This window comes from Sorex fumeus, unplaced genomic scaffold (assembly GCF_029834395.1).
Source record: "Sorex fumeus unplaced genomic scaffold, SorFum_2.1 ptg000063l, whole genome shotgun sequence".
NCBI lineage: Eukaryota > Metazoa > Chordata > Mammalia > Eulipotyphla > Soricidae > Sorex > Sorex fumeus.
In genome coordinates, this window is record NW_026606120.1 from 16064824 (window position 1) to 16071707 (window position 6884).

Genomic DNA, 6884 nt, shown 5'->3' on the forward strand with positions numbered 1-6884 from the left:
AAGAGATCAGGCAGCCTCCTGCACAGAAGCAACAAAGAAACACCCAGATGGGGCTGAGGAGCAGACCCAGGCCTGAGCCTAGACTGACCAGCACAGAAGCCCTCGCTGCTCATGGTCCTGGGACAGGATGAGCCTGGGTGTGACCTGAGTCCCTGTGACCAAGGGCCCGTGGGATGTGGTACGACTGAGGGACCAGGACAAGGAGCAGGAGAGATGACCCAGACAGAGGAGTGGCCACATCAGAACCCACAGTGGCTGAGACAGAGACAGACTGGGCACAGGTATGTCCCCCCCCTCCCCATAACCTCTAGCCTCTCCTGTCACATCTGGGACAGATTCAAATCAAAACAGAAAACACATGGAAGGTCTCAGGATTTCCATTTATTCCTTCTCAAATTTCAGGAATTTCCTTTATTAACCCTCAATCCCACAAAACAGGAATTAGAAAAATGCAAATCAGATGCTTATTTCAGTAAGGGAGAAACATTCATTCAGAAAAACAAGAAGCTAACACAGATGGAGATGGCTGACTCCTGTCTCTGCTGGCACAGCCCAGAGCATCAGCAAGAGAATGCAGGTCAGTGTGGGGAGGGCCCGGTGGGCAGGGGTGGGCCAGTCTCTCCCATCACCGTAAGTGGCAGGACAGAGACACACTCAGGTCCCAGGGCAGAAAGAGAATCAGCAGTTCTTGAATCACAATATCAGGATGTGAGGAAACCCAGCAGGGCAACTGTCTCACACTGTAAGAGAAAGAATGAAGAGACTCAGGTGAGTCACAGAAGTGGTGACATCCTGAGCAAGCTCCCAGCATCCCTCTCAAAGAACCGCCAAGCCTAATCCTGTCCCCTCTGCCCAATCCCACCCATTCCAGCCTCCAGAGTCTCACCTCTAGGATTCGAGAGAGACTCATCAGAGCCTTGGGAACTGTCGCTGTCTGGGGAGGAACAAACAGGGCAAGGTCAGAGCCACAGGGGTGGGGACTAGAGGAGGACCTAGGGGTGCAATAGCTCCCAATCCCTATCCCCAGGATTCTAGAGCCCCAGGCCTGCCCACACTTACTTGCAGCCTGAGTGTGCTGTCCTCCTTTCTCACCTGGGGGAAGGAAACATCCCAGGGAAGATCAGGAAGAGCACTGGGTCCTGAGGCCACAGAGCAGCTCTCTAGGTCCGGATCCCAGGGAAGCGTCAGAACTCTGAACAGTGAAGGCAGGACCAGGAAACACGCAGGAAGAAAATGCTCCACGACCGAGGAGCCTTCTCCTGGCGGTGTGTGCTCAGCAGGACAGTCCCTGTGACCTGGGACACTGGGACCCATGTTCATCCCCCACTTATGGAGGTGAAAGTGTCTTTCGTGAGCAAACCTGAGAGCGGCACACACAGGGGGAGTGTGAGCAACTGCACGGGGGCGGGCGGTGCTCCTGCTAATGGGCAGGAGAACTAATATAGGGGGAAGCCTAAAGGGGGACAAGACTCAAGACCTGCCAGGTCGGACAGATTCCCATCACCTGCTTCCCCCATCTTACCTGAGCGCTTCCTCCTACTGATCACAGCTCCCACCACAGCTCCAGTGATCACAGCCCCGAGGAGAGCCAGGCCAACAATGATGCCCACAGTGAGGATGGTGGACTGAGAAGGGTGCTCTGGAAAGGAAAGAAGGAGAGGGTCTGACCTCCAGCCTCAGCCTGACCCTCAACAGTTCCCCAGAGGGGCCAACCCTGATTCCCCTGAGAACAGTCTCTGTGCCCCGTCCCCCTCCTTACCCCATCTCAGGGTGACAGGCTCCGGCAGCCCCTGGTGCTGCACACGGCACGTGTATCTCTGCTCTTCTCCAGGAGGCACCACCACAGCTGCCCACTTCTGGAAGGTTCCATCCCCTGAAGGCCTGGTCTCCACCAGTTCTGTGTCCTGGGTCAGGTCGTCCCCATCACGCTGCCAGGTCAGGGTGATCTCGGCAGGGTAGAAGCCCAGGGCCCAGCACCTCAGGGTGACCTCACGGTCAGAGAAGGGGTGGTGGGTTATGTGTGTCCTGGGAGCTTCTGAGGAGGGAAAATGAGAAAATTCACACTTTGGGTCACTTCCACAATGGGGTTGAACAGGATCATTGGTTTGGAATAGGAGGTAAAAATCCAGACACAAACTTGGCTGGAGAAACTGGATAAAATCCTATTGCTTGGAAAGTTCTAGAACAGGGTTTGGGAAGGTCAGGGTCTCTCAGGACACACTGACTCTTGTCCTGCCCTGGGAGGAGGGTGAGAGGCTGAGAGCAGCAGGAGTCAGAGCTAAGACCTGAGTGTATTCACAGATGGCTGCCGGGTCCAGGAACACACATTCATTATTTCAGAGGAGGTCGCCCCTCCCCCCAAGGACACTCGGGTCCTTCACAGTCCTGTGGACACAGGGTGGGCCTGAGGGGAGGGCGGGTCTCTGTGGTACAGAACATGGAAACCAGGCGGGTCCGTCCCTGTCCTGACTGAGGAAGGGGCGCTGTTCTGACACTGAACCCCACTATATTCTTCCTTGTGGGGAGTCGCCCCCCCCTAGGGGCGGCCAGGGGTCCTCACCCTCAGGGACCGGTACCTGCGCGCAGCAGCGTGTCCTTCCCGATCTCCAGGTGTCTGAGGAGCCACTGCACGCACCTGCCCTCCAGGTAGTTCCTCCAGTGCTCAGCCCCACCCTCCTGCTCCCACTTTTGCTGGGTTCGCCAAGCCTGCGTGCCCGCCGCCGCCGTCCAGGAGCGCAGGTCCTCGGTCAGGGCGAGGTAGTGGGCGCCGGCGTAGGCGGCTTGACGGTACCCGCGCAGGAGGCGCCCGTGGGACCCCACGTGGCAGCCGGACATGCCCTGGTGTGAGGGTCTGGCCAGCCCCGCACAGATTAGACTCGAACCGAAAACGGAACCGGGCCCGGTCCCCGCGGCGCCTCCAGGTCAAGGTCGGGGCGGGTCCTCAGCCTCGGGGACGCTCGGACCCGCCTCGGGCGACCCGGCCGGTCCCTGTGCCGGCTCGTCCCAGCCGAGCGCGGCGTCGAGGTTCCCTGGAAAGTCTGTGCGGAGGCCTTCGTGTTCCGCGTCTCCCGCTCCCAGGGCTCGGGTCCCCCTGCTCCGCCCACGGCGCCCGGGCTCCATCCTGGGACTCGCCGAGTCGCTGTCGCAGCGCACGAACTGCGTGTCGTCCACGTAGCCGACGGCGATGTAGCGGGGCTCCCCGCGGCCGGGCCGGGACACGCCGGTTTGGAAATCCTCATGGACGGGGGGCCTGGGGGAGGGGAAGGGGTGAGACCCGGCCCGACCCGCCGCCCCGCGCGCCCTGGGCCTTGGTGATGGGGGGAGCTGGAAGGGGGGAGCGAGACAGGAAAGCGGGGAGGGACCGAGAAGGCGAGACTTAGGGGCGCGGGCGGAGTTGAAGTTTGGGGGGACAAGGACGAACATCTGGGGGGGCATCCGGGCAGGGAACCGGGGAAACTCCTTCTCTGGGGTCCTGCACAGCAACGCCTGGAAGTTCCCACCCTTCTCCCCGCAACGAACTCCCCTCCCGACCCCGCACTCACCCGCCCGGGTCTGGGTCAGGGCCAGGGCCCCCGAGAGCAGCAGCAGGAGGGGCCGCAGCTCCCACACACCGAAGGAATCAAGTGGATTCTGACGCCCTCGCGATCGCCAGCAGTTTAGAACCGGGAGCGTCGCGGACGCTGATTGGCTGAGCTAGACAGCGACGCCCAATGGGAGTGAGGACTGGGCATACGTCACGAGTATCCAGGCAGAAGGCGCTGACACAGGTTGCTGAGGGAGAAGTGAAATTTTGAGACCAGGAATCCCCAGGACTGATCTCCTGCCCCCAACACCACCCTGGGGATACTGGGAGCCACACCTAGGACCTGGGACTTCACCCTCTCACCTGCTCCCTCACCTGATCTTTGTCACACTGTCTCCCCGTGTCCAGGGCTGAGACTGACTCAGGATTTTCCATGGTTTTCCTTTCAGGATCTCGCTAAATCTTACAAGTTCCTGAGGAGCCCAGAGATGCTTCTGGACGTTCAGGTTATGCCTGTCAGTGTTTGCCCTGGGAGAAATCTGAGTTAAAGCCTTATATTGTTGATGGTGATGAATTATTACTATCATTATTATTATTATTATTATTATTTTGGCTTTTGGCCAAACCAGGCAGTGTTCAGTTGTAACTCCTGGCTCTGTGCTCTGTGCTCAGGGATCACTCTTAGCAGGTTCACGGGACCATACATATGAGGTGCCGGGTATCAAACCCGTGTTGGCCATATGCAAGGCAAAGCGCCTTACCTTCTGTAATATCTCTCCTGCAGAGTTCAAGCCTGAAAATGATTTCAACGGGAACAATATTAACAACAGATTAATGCGAACAGGATATCTTTTGGAGGTCCAGAGGTCACACCCAGTGAATCTCACTGTCTCTGTACTCAGGAGTTACTCTAATAAGACCTCTAATAAAGTATTTTCTGTCCAGTCCCAATCCTTAGGAGCAGTGGCCACCAGCTCTGTGCTAGCAGCAGAGCTAATGCCCACCAGCAACAGCCAAACTCAGTGTCAGCTCACTGCACAGAGGTAACAGACTTTGACCTCTGATCAACAAGGCATTCCTCGGTTTCTGCACTAATGACCAGATAGTTCTCAGGATGTGACTGGGGTAGCACTAGAATTTCTCAGTCACCTGGAAATCCTCAGGAGTAGCTTCCTCAACCTGAGTGGTGAGTCTGCTGGGTTTCCTTGAAGTAAACCTACTAAGACACACTCACACACTTGGTGAATGCAAGCTCTAAATATGACAAAAATTGGGAAATGACTGAAACATTGCTTTCTCTTCTCCTCTACTAGTAATTCACTAAATAATCCACAAAATAATGGGTTACGTTTACTTCTGATAAATACTGCCATTTATTTTGCATAAACACAGTAAGAAATACACAAATTCCTTTCATCTAAAACTTAAACAGGGTAAAAGTTTAGAGCAGGGTGATTTTTTTCTGGGGACATCCCATCATATTCCCATACAACAGACCTTCAGGTCGGTATTGTTTAAGCTTTTCCTGTCCCATAAAGTCTTATCACTTGTTTCGTTTGAGTCAGAATCTATTCCATGACTGTGCTCTTGACAAATTATATTTCTTCGACAGACAAGTGTTCAGAAGACAAGAGTTCTCATGACAGACGATGAAGCAGTAGTAGAGAGATAATCAAAGCAGTAGTAGAGAGAGAATCAACTATCAGTTATCTGGGAATAAAAATAACCATGTTACTTGGGAATAAAAATATCTCCACTTTCAGTAAGGAAAGTGTCTTTAACAAATTGTGCTGCCATCACTGGACGGCTACATGCAAAAAAGTGGGCTCAGAACTCTGTCTAACACCATGTACAAAAGTAAGATCAAAATGGATTAAAGACCTCAACATCAGACCAGAAACCATAAGGTACATTGAAGACAAAGTTGGCAAAACCCTCCATGACATTGAAGCTATTGAAGCTAATGGTATCTTCAAAGATGCCACGCCACTGGCCGAGCAAGTGAAAACAGAGATAGATAAATGGGACTATCTTAAACTACGAAGCTTCTGCACCTCAAAAGAAACAGTGACCAACATACAAAGACAGTCTACAGAATGGGAAAGGATATTCGCCGAACACACATCTGACAAGGGGTTGATATCAAGGATATACAAAATACTGGTTGAACTCCACAAGAAGAAAACATCCAACCCCATCAAAAAATGGGGCAAGGAAATGAACAGAAACTTTCTCAAAGAAGAAATCCAAATGGCAAAAAAGCACATGAGAAAATGTTCTACATCATTCATTATCAGGGAGATGCAGATCAAAACCACAATGAGATACCATCTCACACCTCAGAGACTGGCCCACATCCAAAAGAACAAAAGCAACCGATGCTGGCACGGATGTGGTGAGAAAGGGACACTGTTTCACTGTTGGTGGGAATGTAGACTGGTTCAGCCTTTTTGGAAAACAGTATGGACGATTCTCAAAAAATTAGAAATTGAGCTCCCATTTGACCCAGCAATACCATTCCTGGGAATATATCCCAGAGAGGCAAAAATGTATAGTCACAGTGATATCTGCACTTGTTTGTTCATTGCAGCACTCTTTACAGTAGCCAGAACCTGGAAGAAACCTGAACGCCCAAGAACAGATGACTGGTTAAAGAAACTTTGGTATATCTACACAATGGAGTACTATGTAGCTGTTAGAAAAGATGAAGTCATGAAATTTATATACAAGTGGTACAACATGGAAAGTATCATGCTAAGCGAAATGAGTCAGAAAGAGAGGGATAGACATAGAAAGATTGCATTCATCTGAAGAATATAAAGAAACAAAATATGAGATTAAAACCCAAGAATAGCTGAGATCAACACCAGGAGGATTACTCCATAGCTTAGAGGCCAGCCAGGCATTCTAGGGGAAAGGGCAGCTCAGATAGAGAAGGGAGCACCAAATAAAGGGTGTTTGGAGGATCCTCCCAGGAGGGGAGATGCATGTTGAAAGTAGACTATGAACTGAACATGTTTGTCACTCAAAGCCTCTTTTGCAGACCACAACACTCAAAAGGAGAGAGAGAACACAAGGGATTGCCCTGCCACAGAGGCAGGGTGAGATGGGAGGGATGGGGGTGGGAGGGATATTATCCATGGTGGTGGAAAATAGGCACTGGTGGAGGGATGGGTATTTGATCATTGTATAATCGAAACCCAAGCACAAAAAATTGTAAATCTACAACTGTATCTCATGGTGTTTCACTAAAAATTAAAAAAAAATTAAAAATTAAATAAAATTAAAAAAATTAAAAAAAAATCACTAGACCATAACACCGTAACATCAATCAACAGCCCAGTTTCCAAATTTATGTAAA

General features: G+C 51.9%; 1 pseudogene; it reads right to left on the bottom strand.

Annotated features, from left to right (window-relative positions):
- Positions 1-486: 486 nt before the first annotated feature.
- LOC130036155 (class I histocompatibility antigen, Gogo-B*0101 alpha chain-like) lies at positions 487-3958 on the bottom strand (annotated as a pseudogene).
- Between the last annotated feature and the right edge of the window lie 2926 nt (positions 3959-6884).